We start from the raw sequence: 17514 nt of genomic DNA on the forward strand, positions 1-17514 counted from the left end.
AATAAATGCACCTTACTTGAAAGAAAGGCAAACACATTCTCCAGTAAGATGCATAAGAGACACAACTGCTCATCAGCAACTTTAGAAAAGCTTACAAATGACTAGAATGATACTTGATTACAGGAACTAAATACACTCGCGACAGCTAGATACAAAATGAAGGACAAATGTTGTACAAGTGGCATCGCGTACGAGTTCATGATTGACCACAACACTGACATGCTAAAAAGAAAGACTTCAAATCTTGATAGATTTGCTAATGCACTAGCTCAGGAGCACCCTAAATCACAGCACAAACTAGCATTGATTTCTCAAAGCATGCTATCTGTCTTAGCCGGCAACCTCCTGAAGAAGTTGAATGGGACTGATGGTAGTTTTTGCCTGAACCTAGGGTGCCACAGCACATAAAATCCAGTTAGGAGGGCGACGACTTGGAATGGCGTTACATAGAGCACTATGGCAGATGCAAGGCAAAAGATCAAAATTAGAGCAGTTGCTCTAGGATCTCTCCAGCTTAATACCTCTCTCCTTGTGTGGCGAGGTCTCCAACCACAGTTTGCACCTTTCCAGCAACACTCCTTAATCGATCGTACCTCACCCTTATGATTTCTGGAGGTCTTGTTGAAGGAAATCTGTCAAATTCCTCATCCAGCTCATCTGGATTTGCAGTGTCTGCATGAGAGAGCCGAGTATCCATGTGAGGAGGCTTCCTTGGCCGCCATCCATAGTACCATACTCCAATCAAGAACAAGTAGAGGAACATTGTTGGAAGTATCAATTCAGGGTAGAGAACCAGTATGACAAAGAGAACATGGATGAGTACAGTTGTGATAGGGTTCTTCCAAAGGCAAATTTGGCTGAACCATTTTCCTGTAGCAATCAAACCACTGAAGACACCCATGATTCTAAAGAAATTAGCTTTGCTCCTTCTCATGCTCCACATATGGTAACCCACATCCACATCCAACATGTATTCCACCACCTCCTTTCTTAGTGGCGGCTCTGCCCGGTTCAACCTCATTGAGACTATTTGCGTGGATTGATGCCTCAGGGAGATAAGCTGGCGATGAGTCAAAGGATGAAGGTAATGCATCTTCGGCAGTAATGGCCTGGAATAAATATGTAGCATATTAAACAAAGAGGAAGAGGAGAATCGAACAGCCAACTGAAATTCCCCCATCTTCTTAACCCCGGATGTATGCAAAACCAAGAGAGGATACGAGTGAGTGTAAACTTTATCAGTCTCTAGTGTAGAAAGTCGAATCCGAACTTTGCCAATTCTGTTATCAGTAACACCATTAGCCTTCTCTCCACCCTGTAAGTGGCAGTTATCAAATACACCAATGGTGATGACAGTACAAGGGTCGAAAACTTCCCAAGTGTATTGCTCATTCCATTTGGGGTTGGAACTGTCAATGATTGGTCACACCCATCCTTAGTCTTCATTGGCAGTGATGCCTGAGCAGTTAGTATGCCAAGCTTTAGAATACCGATGCTTGGTTTCCACAACCGTTTTGCAGTAGGCCTAAGATCACTGCTATAATGTGTGGATTCATCCAATACATGGTACCCTCCATCCAGACTTAACCTTAGATGAATGTGACTTGCTAATCTCACTTCCTTCTTCTGCTCGCCATCAGCTACCACATGCTTCACCAGGTGGTACCACTTTGAACTAACAACCCGACAGTCCAATCGCATCTCAACCTTCTGTAGAGAAATAACTCTTAATCCCGGGTAGCTTCTGGAATATGCAAACTGATCGTCGAGGCTAGTGTTCGACACTATCTCTGTAAACGATATTGCTCCGCTACGGTGCTTAACGGATTGTTGCAATTCGTTCCAAAGATACAACGACGACGAACGTTTCGGAATCGTAGCACTCCGACTTCCGAGACCAGCGAACCTTCTAGTAGACTTCTTGGACTCTTGAATGCACAAGATGAGATGAATGCTTGAGGAAGAGAAGAGAGGATTGAGTGAATATTCCATCATCAAGCCGTCAGATCATTACTCTTTGCGATCCAACGCTCTAGATCGCATCACAAGCGATCCATCATACATATTTGATCAACGTTGATCAATGGTAGCCATCCATTCCCTAAGTCAACTGTCCAGTCATCTCCCTTTGCCCACGAGGATGCCGCATAGGTACTGCCACGTCAGCTGCGAGCCTGACACGTCACCCGAGTGCCACGTAGGCACTGCAATGTCACCTGGAGCATAAATTTAAGCTCCTCAATGCTCCTCGCGACGATGCGAAGTGCAAAGTGCAAAGTGCAAAGTGCAAAGTGCGCCTACAAAGTCCCATTGCGCACGTGGGCACGTGGCGGGTGGCGGGCTCACAGGTGCGAGCACCTGCTCGCCCTGGGCTAAGGGAGCACCTGTCCTTTTATTTTTGTGTTAACTCCATTAACATATCTTCATTAATAAATAGAGAATACACATCGAGAATTTCCGATGTGGGACTATTCTCCCATGCACTTTATTTATGAATAATAAATATTATTTTGGGCCGATTTTAAACATTAATTTCTCATTCACCCTTAATCGGTTTTGAGCAAATTAATAGTCTAAATCTATCTACGCGAATCGTAGATTTCAATTTTGAAGTCAATTACGACTTTCAACAATTGATGGCTTCCTTCCTCAAAATCGTTTTGGTCCATTTAAGGCCCCAATATCCAACAATACCCCACATGAATGGAAATTAATGCAATGCGTGTATGTATGCTGACACTTTACAAGAGTCCAATCGATAAGTCACTGCATCGGGAGAGGTAGCTTGTGGCTTTGAACCTTCCGTAGTGAAATGCTATCGAGTATACTAGGCTGTGCAGTGAACGTGATGTCTTGAACTGCTCAGCTGTTGGTGTATACTTAGACAATAACACCCACACAGAGATCTATCTCACCTACTTTAGGTTCTCATGGTTGGTTCCGTTTCGACCATGGATACCATCTTGGATTCATGAGTGTTTCATTGAAGCGGCCTGTCTTCACACTCACATAGGTGACACTTCTATCAAGAGTATCCTACCATACTCCACCTTATCAGGTATAGAAGTCACTAAAAGCATAAGCTTAACCTCACTACATGAGGTAGGACAGCACAAATTCATCCTAGGATTGGGATAGAGATAAACTATCTAATGTGCTGGACCACAACTTCTGTAACTTCGTTGTCCCATTGAACCAAGATCTTGGGATATCCAATCAACAAGGTTGGGTTACCGCTACAGTCGTTTTCAGTTGTAGATTTTTAATCCCATTCCTCTTGATGAGCAGTATACTTGATCTCGACTCAATCCCTTCGTTAGAGGATCTGCCAAATTATCTTTGGACTTAACATAGTCGATTGCAATCACTCCATTCGAGATCAACTGCCTAATGGTATTATGTCTACGACGTATATGTCGTGACTTCCCATTATATATATTACTCTGTGCCCTTCCAATCGCCGATTGACTATCACAGTGGATTAGTACGGCAGACACAGGTTTCATCCAGCTCGGAATATCTTCCAAGAAATTCCGCAGCCATTCAGCTTCCTCAGCTGCTTTGTCTAGTGCTATAAACTCGGATTCCATAGTTGACCGAGCAATGCAAGTCTTCTTAGTGGATTTCCAAGATACTGCTCCCCCACCGATCGTGAATACATATCCACTAGTGGATTTGGAGTCTTTTGTATCTGATATCCAATTAGCATCACAATATCCTTCCAACACAGCGGGATATTTTCCATAATGTAATCCATAGTTCATAGTATATTTCAAATATCTGAGAACTCGCATCAATGCTTTCCGATGGATGTCGTTTGGATTACTCGTAAAACGACTCAGTTTGTTGACCGTACAGGCAATATCTGGACGTGTGCAGTTTGTGAGATACATCAAACTGCCTATTATCCGAGAATATTCCAACTGCGATATGGTCTCACCATGGTTTTTTGCTAAGTGTTGACTTAGATCTATAGGTGTTTTCACTGTAGAGAGATCGTATGCATTAAATTTTTTCAATACAGATTCTACATAATGGGATTGTGTTAAAACTATCCCTTCTGATGTCCTGAGAATTTTAATTTCCAATATAACATCTGCTTGACCCATATATTTCATATCAAAATTTCTGGTCAACATTTTCTTTGTAGTCATGATTACATCATGATTACTGCCCATTATTAGCATGTCGTCTACGTATAGACAGACAATTACATAACCTTCAGGTGTGTTTTTGACATAAATGCATTTGTCACATTCATTTATTCTGAATTCGTTTGACAGCATTACTTTGTCAAATTTTTCGTGCTATTGTTTAGGTGCTTGCTTAAGTCCGTATAACGACTTAACAAGTTGACACACCTTTTTCTCATTTTCAGGAGCCATGAACCCTTCGGGTTGCTCCATATAAATTTCTTCTTCCAACTCACCATTTAAAAACGCAGTTTTAACATCCATTTGATGTATTTCAAGGTCATACAGTGCTGCAATGGCTCTTAGCACTCGTATGGACGTAATCCTTGTCACCGGTGAGTATGTATCGAAGTAATTAAGGCCTTCCTCTTGCTTGTACCCCTTGGCTACAAGTCTAGCCTTATACTTGTCAATTGATCCATCAGCTTTATACTTACGTTTTAGTATCCACTTACAACCTAATGGTTTATTACCAGAAAGAAGGTCTACTAATTCCCAAGTATGATTATTCATGATAGACTCAATTTCACTATTGACAGCTTCTTTCCACATTGGAGCATCGGGTCTAGAGAGAGCTTCACTTAATGTTCTTGGTTCCATTTCTGACATGAAAGTCATGAAATTTGGCCCGAACGATTTCTCAACTCTAGCCCGTTTGCTACGACGTGGCTCTTCACTTTGATCGTCAATAGTCCTTTTATAACAGCTAAGTTCGGTAACGTCATTTTTGTTTGAACTTCCGTTGTTATCACTTTCAACGTTTCCCTTTTTATTTGGGAATACGTTTTCAAAGAATATCGCATTTCGAGATTCTATGGTTGTTCCCACATGTATATCAGGAATGTCTGATTTGTGAACTAGGAAACGATATGCTCTACTATTATGGGCATATCCGACAAATACCGCATCGAACGTTTTAGGTTCGATCTTTACTTGCTTTGGTTTAGGTACTTCGACCTTTGCCAAGCACCCCCACACTTTCAGGTATTTGTACGATGGCTCGCGGCCTTTCCATAGTTCATATGGAGTTTTATCATTTTTCTTATGAGGGATTCTGTTGAGAATGTGATTTGCCGATAATATTGTTACCACCCACAAGTTTTGAGGTAAGCCTGAATTTATTAACAAGGCATTCATCATTTCTTTTAGTGTCCGATTTTTACATTCGGCAACACCGTTTGATTGAGGTGAGTAAGGCGCCGTTGTTTGATGGATAATGCCAGATTCTGTACAAAATTCATCAAACGGTGCACCATATTCTCCACCTCTATCGCTTCGAATTATTTTAATTCGTTTGTCAAGTTAGTTTTCAACTTCTATTTTATAGGTTCTGAATGCCTCTAGGGCTTCGTCTTTTACTTCTTAAAAGAAAGACATAACAGAACTTTGTGCAGTCATCGATAAAAGTAATAAAATATTTTTTACCTCCTCTAGTTTGCACAAATTTCAAGTCACATAGATCACTATGTATCAACTCTAGAGGAGTTGTTGTCCTTTCCACCGAATGAAAAGGTAGTTTCATCATTTTCGCTTCCACGCACACTTCACATTTGTGTGTTCCGTCAACATTGACGTTTGGTAATAAATTTAATTTGACGAGACGTTTGAGAGTATTATTATGCACATGTCCGAGTCGATCATGCCATAAATTAAAATACTCAACAACATAGCTGGAAGCATTTATTTTATTACCATCAAAATTTCGGAGTACAGGCATTACAACCATTTTGAATAGACCCTTTTCTAGGTACCCCTTTCCTACGAAGACACCATTCTTCGTAAGTACAAAGTTGTCTGACTGGAACACTAGCCTAAATCCGTCCTTGACCAATGCCGCTCCAGAAACTAGGTTCTTATTGATGTCAGGAACATGGAGTACATCAATGAGTGTTAGCTCCTTTCCGGACGTCATCTTCAGAACAACCTTTCCGAGTCCAACAATTGGCGACGTCGTGGAATTACCCATATAGAGCTTCCTGCCATTTATCGGAGTATACTTGGAGAACATCGCCTTATCGGAACAGATATGACGAGTTGCTCCAGTATCAATGAACCACTGCTTCGGGTTGGTATCCACCAAGTTGGCTTCAAATACAACCGCAGTGAGATCCAAGTCCTCAAGAGAGGTTGCGACATGATTCGCAGCATCCTTTGGCCCCTTGGTTGGCTTCTTTGGGTGTCTGCAGTCCTTGGACAGGTGTCCTGCCTTTCCACAGTTGTAGCAGGAGCCTTTGAACTTCTTTGCTTGAGTCTTCTTTTTGAACTGCTTCGGCTTTTTAGCGTTCGGCTCGACCAGGTTGGACATTTCGTCTATAGTCCGCTTGGTTCCTCTGGAGTCGGATAACTTTCGATTATCCTCCTCTATTCGTAGCCTCAGGATCAGGTCTTGCAACCCTATCTCCTTTTGCTTGTGCTTTAGGTAATTCTTGAAATCCTTCCATGACGGAGGGAGTTTCTCAATTACCGCAGCAACTGCGAATGTCTCATTCAGCTTCATGCCTTCGGCGTCCAGATCATGCAGTATTAATTGCATATCTTGGACTTGAGATGAGACGCTTTTTGAATCCACCATCTTGAAATCCAGAAACCGACCGACGATGAATTTCTTCAATCCAGCATTTTCGGTCTTGTATTTCTTCTCAAGGGATTCCCACAAATATTTCGCCGTCTCCAGAGAACAATATACGTTATATAACGTGTTGTCCAAGGCGTTGAGTATATAATTACGGCACAGAAAATCTCCGTGAGACCACGCATCGCTAGTAGCCTTACTACCTTCCGTAGTGGCTGGCGTGTCTTCGTGCAAAAACCGTACAAGGTTTAGCGTTGTTAGATAAAATAGCATCTTCTGCTGCCATCTTTTGAAGTCGTTTCCGGTGAATTTCTCCGGCTTTTCTCCGTGCGGAATGGTTGTCGGAATGGTCGTCGGAACGACGGTCGGAATGGGCGTCGGAATGTCGTTGGTAGCCATATCAGTTTGCACGAAATATCGTTTACGACTGTTATTCCCGGGTAGCTTCTGGAGTATGCAAACTGATCGTCGAGGCTAGTGTTCGACACTATCTCCGTAAACGATATTGCTCCGCTACGGTGCTTAACGGATTGTTGCAATTCGTTTTCAAGATACAACGACGACGAACGTCTCGGAATCGTAGCACTCCGACTTCCGAGACCAGCGAACCTTCTAGTAGACTTCTTGGACTCTTGAATGCACAAGATGAGATGAATGTTTGAGGAAGAGAAGAGAGGATTGAGTGAATATTCCATCATCTGGAGGGTTCTATTTATACTGAAAGAAGAGGTTGAGTGTCCTTTGGGTGAGTGGATGTGTTCCTTGGGCTGGATCGATCTAGATCATCCATTCTGAAGGGTTGTAACCCTTCACCAAGCCCACTTCAATCTCATCCATCAGATCTGAGGAGTTGTGACCCTCAGATCCCGCCTATTGTCATCGGCCATCGGATCTGGATCCATTGATTCGATGCTTCAGATCAAGTCTCATCCCAAGCCATCAGATCGTTACTCTTTGCGATCCAACGCTCTAGATCGCATCACAAGCGATCCATCATACCTATTTGATCAACGTTGATCAATGGTAGTCATCCATTCCCTAAGTCAACTGTCCAGTCATCTCCCTTTTCCCACGAGGATGCCGCATAGGTACTGCCACGTCAGGTACGAGCATGACACGTCACCCACCCTTTGCCCACGAGGATGCCGCATAGGTACTGCCACGTCAGGTACGAGCCTGACACGTCACCCGAGTGCCACGTAGGCACTGCAATGTCACCTGGAGCATAAATTTAAGCTTCTCGCGACGATGCGTACGTGCAAAGTGCAAAGTGCGCCTACAAAGCCCCATTGCGCCCGTGCGCACGTGCGCACGTGGCGGGTAGCGGGCTCACAGGTGCGAGCACCTACTCGCCCTGGGCTAAGGGAGCACTTGTCCTTTTATTTTTGTATTAACTCCATTAACACATCTTCATTAATAAGTAGAGAATACACATCGAGAATTTCCGATGTGGGACTATTCTCCCATGCACTTTATTAATGAATAATAAATATTATTTTGGGCCGATTTTAAACATTAGTTTCTCATTCACCCTTAATCGGTTTTGAGCAAATTAATAGTCTAAATTTATCTACACGAATCGTAGATTTCAATTTTGAAGTCAATTACGACTTTCAACAATTGATGACTTCCTTCCTCAAAATCGTTTTGGTACATTTAAGACCCCAATATCCAACAATAACAACCTTCCCTAGCACCTCATCCTTGTTTGGTCCAATTCGTTCTTCCACACTTAAGATCAAATGTTCCTCTGAAGGTTCTGCAGCAACAAGCATCAAATCTTTCATTCCACAGAGGATTGGCAGACCTGATTGAAGAAATCCTAGTCCTGTCAATTTGACCACAGAGGTTAACTTTAACAAAGGCATCAGGAAAGCCTGGTTTTGGATTGAGCAGCAAATCTTGAGCCTCAATGACATTGACTCTCAAATACCAAAGCTTAGGAGAGAGGTAGACCTTTGACCTAATACTGGCAAGGCCATCACCAGGAACGGTTGCAGCATCAGAGTGCCAAGCATCTGGGAATGCCTCATCTGCTTGTGTACCCATCCAAACTGCCAGCATCAATTCTCCCTTTACCTTCTCGCCTTTGCGGTTTGCCAATCGATACCACTGTGGTGCCAATGGGCTATCTGGTGGAACTCTTTTTGGAACCTCATTAAGATCAAACAAAGCCATTCCGATGAAATCATCTTTTACTAAGTCCTTGTCCTTAACGACAATCTCAACCACAGAAGCTTGGATCTGCTTTTTGGAAAAGGCAAACACTTGGTTCCATTCAGGGTTACTCTTTTTCTCAAAATACTGAGTTGTGCCTTTGTAATTACCGAGCTTTACCTCCACATAGGGATCACAGATTCCGGTGACATCCTTAGCCGGCAGATCCTTGGCTTTCAAAACATGCACATAGAGGTACTGCATTTGTTCAACGAGGTCATAAGTGTTGGTGAGCATGTCACCACCACCAAGTCTGCCTCCTCCAAGGCGAGAAGCAATCTCCTTCAAGGAGTAGTCCTCCTGAAATAGAGGGAAAAGTCTCTCCATCTTCTGAGCTAGTGGCAAAAGGAGAAGAGTTAATATCACAGGATTAATCAGTAAGGATGGAGAACTTTCAATATCACTTTAGTGAACATGCATAAGGATGGAACTGGAATATTAGTTTATCTTAAATAAATTCAAAGTTTCCGTCTTGATATCTCTTGAAGTTCTCCTTATAATTTGCATCTTAAAAAAAAAAAAAGGAAAAAAAAATTTATTAGCCCTCTTCCATTCTTATTATCTTACATTCTTTACAAGTGTTTTGATTAAATTCTCCAGGTTATGATCTAAAATTTGAGACCCGATATATTATTGAGAATTTGAGACTCGCGCTTCGTCATGTTTGCATACCGCAACACTTCTGGCGTTTAGGGGTATAATCGAGCCGAGTCGAGCCGAGCCGAGCCGAGTCGAACTCTTGAATGTTTGACTTTATTTAACGAATATAGTCATAACTCATGAGCTCATTCGAACTTTTATTGAATCTAAATGAGCTTAATAAATATAAATCATAAATTTAAATATTCATTAAAAATTAAATTATATATTTAAAGAAAATTATAATATTATTATTAAAATTTATAATTTTATTCTAATAAATAAATTTAATATATTTGTCTATATTTTTCATAAGTAGAGTATCTATAAATTCAATATCAAAACTATTATTTTTTTATTTAAAAGTTGCTTAATGAGCTTAACGAACGTGTTCACGAGCTAACGAGTCGAACATTGTGAAGCTTGAGCTTGATTTATTTATCTTAACGAGTCTTATTAAATAAGTTCAAACGAGCTTTTATCGAATCAAATTTCGAATAATTCACGTTTGACTTGATTTAGTTTGACTTGATTTATTTACATCCCTACTGACGTCTGATAGGAACAAAGGAGATATCTGAAATGAGAGAAATGTGATGTTGACAGGAGAAAGGAGGCAGAACAGAGAGCGACCGATGAGATAATCAGAGAAGAGCAGGCAGTGGTTGGGTTAAAAGGGAATAGGAAGCCACATAAATGTGTCGAATTGGGAGAATAATAATAATTTTTAATTTTTATTAATTTTTTAAAAAAACAGTGAAAAATTATTATAAATGGGAAATTAAAATAAATAAATAAATAAATAAAAAGGAGGCTAACGTGATGTGGGGAGACCTTGGTCTGGAGGTTGCTCGTCACGTTACGTGAAGATACAGCTGACATCGTGAATGAATGAGTTAAAGGACTTGTCGAGTTAAACGAGTTTGTCGTGTTGAGCAAACTATTTGGTCAAAGTCAATTTAACTTTCATATCCTAAATATTTCATATCATCCTAAAAATATTTAAATTTCTTCTATCCTGGATAATTAGTATCAGAATAAACAGTAAAAAAAAAAAATTGAATTGTTAATTGTGGACAAGAATTATAGTTTAATCGAGTAATGTAAGTAAAAAAAAAAAAATCGAATTGTTAATTGGGTACAAGAATTATAATTTAATCGAGTAATATAAGTAGAATATTAACCTTCAATAAAAAAAAATAGAGACTTCTGTGCCCAGATCAAGAGCACCAGAAATAGAACATATAAACTATAGTTGTGACTAAATAAGGAAAATCTAATTAGTTGGTCTGAGGAGTAAAGAATTTAGAATAGGTCGAGTGGACCAAGGGATAAGAAGACTTAGTAGATCGGTTGAACTGAGGGATAAGAAGTCTTGATGAATCGAGAAACGGACGTCAAGTGGATAGACTTCGGCTTGAGAAGAGTCCTATGATTTTTTACAAATAAAGTTTTACATTAAAAATACATAGGAAAAATTATAGCAAATATATTTATGAGTATGAGAGTATTTAGGTAAAAGTCTAAAAATTAAATTATAAAATTATAGGCTAAAATAGATAATATTATATCCGTATAGAAATATTTAAACTCCAACTTATCCGGATGTAAACAACTCTATCCGTTTGAGCGTGTTAAGTTAACTTAAATTGACCAAACTACAACCATTACCAAAGGACATATATAAAAGTACCGAATTATCAAAACAATGAACTTTTAGATTCTCTAAAAGCACATTTTATCCCTTCTGTTAATTATTATGATGTTACATTCAAATAATAATATTATTATTATGATGTTAAATTTTAAAAATCAATATCATAATGCCACAATGATACTAAATTTAAGATTTATATATTATTAAAATAATATTGATTTTTAAACTTCAATATCTATTTAATGATGATATTATTTGAATGTACATAACAGTGATGATGACGAAGAGATAAAATAAAACATAAATATATATTTTTTTTGAAAAAAACTGAAAATTAGATGGGTGTTTTAAAAATTTCATAACTTTAAATGCCTACTTTAATCAATTGTCGATCAAATTATGTATTAATCTTCTAAAATTAATATTTTATAAGGTTATTTGCTTATAAAATTTATTCATTACGATTAGTTATCTTCTAAAATTATCATTTTATAATGTCATTTGCTTACGGAATGTGTCTTTCTCCCTCCCAATGTCATAATTAGAAAAATGAATATAGGTACATTTATCAATATTTTACGTTAATTTATACGGACTAATCCTGAAATAATAAACTAATTGATTTATACAGATTATAGCAAGTAGATATAGAACATGATATGATACTTCTGTTGACCACTTAATTTTAAAGTTTCGGATACTACACCACGGTCTTAAAGCAGGGCGTTGAGATAAGGCCAACTAATTACAATCCCGATCAGATATAAGGATTTTAGGATTTTATTTTGAAATTAAAAAAATAATATGCTCGGTCAGTAAATGACCGGCTGGGTTTAAAAGAGCTCAGCCGGATGAAAGGCCTAGTGCCCTTAATCTCATAAAACTCTTAATATATGAACGATCGGGTACATAAGGTTTTCTGTGTAGCACCCTTAGCCTCATAAAATTCTTAATATACGATCAGCCAGGTAAAGGCTAGTCGAACATAAGACTCTTTGTGTACTCGCGATCGGACAAAGACCAGGCGGGTTTAACGACACTTGGCCTCACAAAGCTATTAATATATGATTGGACATATAAAGACCGATCAAACATAAATCTCTCTGTGTACGCCCGGTCGGGCAAAGACCGGGCGGGCTTAAAGACACTTAGCCTCACAAAGTATATATGATTGGTTAGATAAAGGTGTTGGTTGGTCCTAGGAGGATCGTACCGGTTCCACTGTACAAGAATTTTGTACAAGTGTCAAATCTTTTCGTAAACAACCTATTGTGTTCTTTAGAAATTAAATTAGGAATCGCAAACGGAACTTAACATTATTGATTCCAAATTTAACTTATCTGTTCTTAATGGTTTAGACTTGGATCCAAGCGGAACTTAACACTATTGATCTAAATCAACCTATGTTATAAATTCAATTAAATATTAATTTTCAAAATTGGCTTCCAGGACTGCATGGCGAGGCACATAGCCTTCTTGGGTATGGGAGCATCCACCACCGCCTAGACAAAGCCTTTTAAGGAAAGCTAATATTTAATTTCCTTATATAACTCTAGGTTTAACCAAAAGGAATAATCGAATCACAAATTCGAAAAATAAAACAAAAGAAACACAAATTCGAAACAAATCCGAAAACTCTAGAATCATATGCCTCTTGTGTTTGGTATTTCCAAAAATAACTATACAAAGAAAAACTAGTATGATGCGAAAAACAATTATTAGTTATACCTTTCTTTGTAAGCAAATAACCTCTTGATCTTCTACCGTATTTCTTTTCTTATCCTGGACGTTGTGTGGGCAACGATCTACCGAGATGAGAATCCACCTAAGCCACCTTCTTCTCCAAGCAATATTCGGCCACCACAATTCTCCAAGAGAAGTAGAGGTCCGGCCTTTACCACCAAACTCCAAGGGATACTAGAAACAAAACCTCCATTCTCTCCTTCTTCTCCTAGCTTGAACCGGCCATCAACAAGAGCTCCAAGAGAAGATGAAACCGACCACTAAAGAAGAAGAGAAGAGGAGAGGGAAAACCTCTAGGGCCGGCCACACCAAGGAAGAAAAGAGAGGAAGAAAAAGAATAGAGTTGTTATATTGAAGGCATCTCTACCGCCTCTTTTATAATCCTTAGTCTTGGCAAATAAGGAAATTTGAATAAAAACTTCCTTAATTCTTTTACCGTGAAAAGCAAAATTTATTTAATTAAAAATAATTTCCTCTTCTCAATTGTAATGGTCGGCCACCTCTTATTTTCCATCAAGGAAAGCTTTTATTCACAAGAATTAAAATTTCCTAATTTGTTTCCGGAAATTTATAAAAAATTTCTCCAATAATTTTTCCTTCATGGTGGTTTGTAAAAAGAAAATTTTATAAATTAAAATCTTTCTTTTAAAAATGTGGATGATTTCCAAAAAGGAAAGTTATCTTTAAAAATTAAAATCTCCTTTCAATCTACAAATAAGGAAAAATATCAAATCTTTTCTTAATCTTTTGTAGAAACTTATAAAAGGGAATATTTATTTTTTTTAAACTCTCTTTTAAATCATGAACATGGTTAAAAAAGGAAAGTTTTCTTAAAATTAAAATCCTCCTTTCAATCTACAAATAAGGAAAGATTTCAAATCTTTTCTTAATCTTTTGTAGAAAGCTATAAAAGGAAAGATTTAAATTTTAAACTCTCTCTTAAAACCATGATATCCACATAAGAAATAATTTTAATAAAAATCCCTTTTTATTTTCTATGTGGCCGGCCACACTTAGCTTGGACTCCAAGCTAGGGCCGACCACTAATCTTGGCTCCATCCTTGGGTCTTGGCTGGCCCTAGCTTGGGTTCCAAGCTAGGTTGGCCGACCCCCTTGAGTTGGGTAAGAAGTGGGTATGTAGTGGGTATAAATCTCTATATACAAGAGGCTACGATAGGGACCAAGAGGAGGAATTGGTTTTGGTCTCCCGATGAAATTAAACTTCCCGTGTTCGCCCCGAACACACAACTTAACTTCATCAATAATAATTCATACCACTAAAGAATTATTATTGAACTACCGCACCAATTCCAAATTACATTTTGGGCTCCTTCTTATTATGAGTGTGTTAGTCTCCCTGTGTTTAAGATGTCGAATGTCCACTAATTAAATGAGTTACTGACAACTCACTTAATTAATATCTTAGTCCAAGAGTAGTACCAGTCAACCTCATCGTCATGTCGGACTAAGTCCACCTGCAGGGTTTAACATGACAATCCTTATGAGCTCCTCTTGGGGACATTATCAACCTAGATTACTAGGACACAATTTCCTTCTATAATCAACAACACACACTATAAGTAATATCATTTCCCAACTTATCGGGCTTATTGATTTATCGAGCTAAATCTCACCCATTGATAAGTCAAAGAAATAAATACTAAATATATGTGTTTGTTATTATATTAGGATTAAGAGCACGTACTTCCATAATAACTAAGGTCTAGTTCTTTTATCAAGTCAGTATAAAAAGAACTTACCTAAAATGGTCCTACTCAATACACTTAGAGTGTACTAGTGTAATTTATTAGTCAAGACAAACTAATACCTAATTACACTACGACTATTCCAATGGTTTATTCATTTCCATCTTAGTTGTGAGCTACTGTTTATAATTTATAAAGAACTGATAACACGATCTCCTGTGTGTGACACCACACACCGTGTTATCTACAATATAAATTAATTGAACGACTACACTCAGTATATATAAATGTAGACACTTGATCAATGTGATTCTTATTTCTAAATAAATGTTTATACAAAAAGCTAGGCTTTTAGTATACACTCTAACAAAAGGCTGGTGAAATATAAGGCTCTCTGTGTATGCTCGATCGGGCAAAGACCAGGCAGGCTTAAAGACACTTAGCTTCATAAATCTGTTAATATATGATTAGTCAGATAAAGGCCAGCCAAAAATAGGGATATTTGTGTATGCCTGGCCGGGCAAAGACCGGGCGGGCTTAAAGATACTTATCCTTAGGAGACTCTACATATATAGTTGGTCGGGTAGAGGTTGGTGTTAGAGTGTATAGTAAAAGCCTAGCTTTTTATAAACATTTATTTTTGAAATAAAGAATCATATTGGTAAAATGTCTACATTTATATGCTAAGTGTAGTTGTTTAATTAATTTATATTATAGATAACATGATGTGTGGTGTCACTGTAACACCCCAAATTTCATGATTTAGAGTTCTAAAAGACCTTATTAAAATCTAGAAATGTTTTAGAAAAATTCTAGAGATTTTTAGGAATTTATAGAGTATTTTTATGTAATTTTTGGAGGTCGTTTGGTATTTTTACAAAACGAAAGAAGTTTTGACAAAAATATGTCCAAGTCGAGATTTAAACCGGAAACCTCGGGTTAAGCAGAGATTCGTTTAGCCAACAGACCAGCCGTGGGTTTCTTAATAAAACCTGAATCAAATAGTATTTAAGCTATAATTAAAACCGAAATATCTTAGGTTTAAAAAGGTTGCATAAAAATGACCGAGCCGAAGCTCGACCCGGCGACCTAGGGTTTTGGCGGAAACGCAGATAACTAGCTGTGCCAGCGAATTTTTGTTAATTAAGGAAAGAGATGAATATATTTAAGCAATAGTTAGATAATAAGAACCCTAGAGATAAAAGAGAACTTAGGTTTATTTTCTCTCGACCCGAATTCCTCTTCTCCTCTCACGCTCGCGACGGCGCACGACGGTCTCGGGCGGAAACGCAGCGAGGTTAGGATTTCGTCTCCGGCGCCGGCCAAGGGGTCCGCCGGAGATCCTCATCTTTCCGAAACCCTAGAACCTCTCTTTCTCGGTTGTAAGTCCAAGAAAACGAAGGTGAGTTGCTACTCACCTGCAGTAGGATAGCTCCGAGGTTTATTTCTTGTTAATTTCTTTGTTTCCGAAGTTTTGCCTCCTGTTGAAGTAGCTGCCGAGAATCTTAAAGAAAGGAGATAGATTTGTTTGTTTAGCATGTGGTTTGGTTTCTTCAGGCTTCATAGTTAGGAATTCGGATTCCTTTTTGATGTAGATCTTCCTGTTGGGATCATAATGGTCATGTTTAGTTCATGTGGAGTTTTACAGGTTTCTTGGGATTTTTACTACTAGGAAAGGAACATGAGATAGTATAGATTTATCTTTTCTTTAGCATCTAGTTTGGTTCTGGTTTGTAGCCATGCTCTATAAAGGTTTTGGGTGTAGTTAATAGAAGTAGGTAATAATGAATTTCATGCTCTACTTGGGTTAATAATACCATGTGATATAGATGTCATGCTTAAACTTTTCTTTGATTTAGTTTGGAACAAATTTAATAGAATCATCAACCTCACTTTTAGTTCTCTTAGTAGCAGATATAAAGTCATGTGGTTCTTCCTTCTAAAGTTAATTCTAATTCAGTAGGAAAGGAATAAGAACAGCCGGTATCTTAGCAATCCAGTTTTGACCAAGTTGTAACAGGCTTAAAGGTTACGTTTTTCTTATAAAAGTGTAGCTGTGAATAAGTTTTATATTAGTATTGTTTTAGTTTTCCAGTCAGTTTAAATTGGTTGTGTAGCCTTGCAAATCTTGGATTGTAGTTTTAAGTCATTGTTTGAGTAATGTAGTTCAAATTCCAGAATTTACTTATGTCAAATTTGCGCATGAGGTTTAGATATGCAGATTCATGTTTTTTTTTGGTTAAGCTCTTTAAGTTTAGAGTTGTTTAAGCATATCAGATTTAGAATTTGTTTAAACATTTTAGTTTTGTAGAAGCATTCCTTTATTGGAAATATTAATAAGAACAAGTATTTTACTTGAACAAGTATAAGAAAGATAAAGAGAAGTAAGAAAAAGGCCAAGGCCTTAAGTAGATCCCAAAGTCAAGACTTTAGGAATTTTGGCACACAAGGTGCTTATTAGAATGCCAAGACATTTAAAGAAGAAGTAATTAAGATTATAAGTATTTTACTTTTAAGAAGAGGCTAGTACCCGACTTCCGAGGTTGTCGTTAAACAAATCCAGGTGTCCAATTCCGAGGTCTTGGCCCTAGTAGACCGAGGTCTGCTCTTTTAGGTTTGGCGGCTCGCTACCCCAACCTATTAGGGAACGCGCATAAGATGGTACTATGCCTGGGCCCAAGAGAAGTTGATTATTATTTTTAAGTATTAAAAGTATAAGTTTTTGAACAAGTAAAATAAATTGCACATCAGTATAAAAGTATTAAAAAAAAATAAGTTTCACTTAAG

The 17514-nt window shown here is 38.2% G+C and overlaps 1 pseudogene; it reads right to left on the bottom strand.

Annotated features, from left to right (window-relative positions):
- Positions 1-311: 311 nt before the first annotated feature.
- LOC122030210 lies at positions 312-9309 on the bottom strand (annotated as a pseudogene).
- Positions 9310-17514: the final 8205 nt, after the last annotated feature.

The sequence above is a fragment of the Zingiber officinale genome, chromosome 10B (genome assembly GCF_018446385.1).
Source record: "Zingiber officinale cultivar Zhangliang chromosome 10B, Zo_v1.1, whole genome shotgun sequence".
NCBI lineage: Eukaryota > Viridiplantae > Streptophyta > Magnoliopsida > Zingiberales > Zingiberaceae > Zingiber > Zingiber officinale.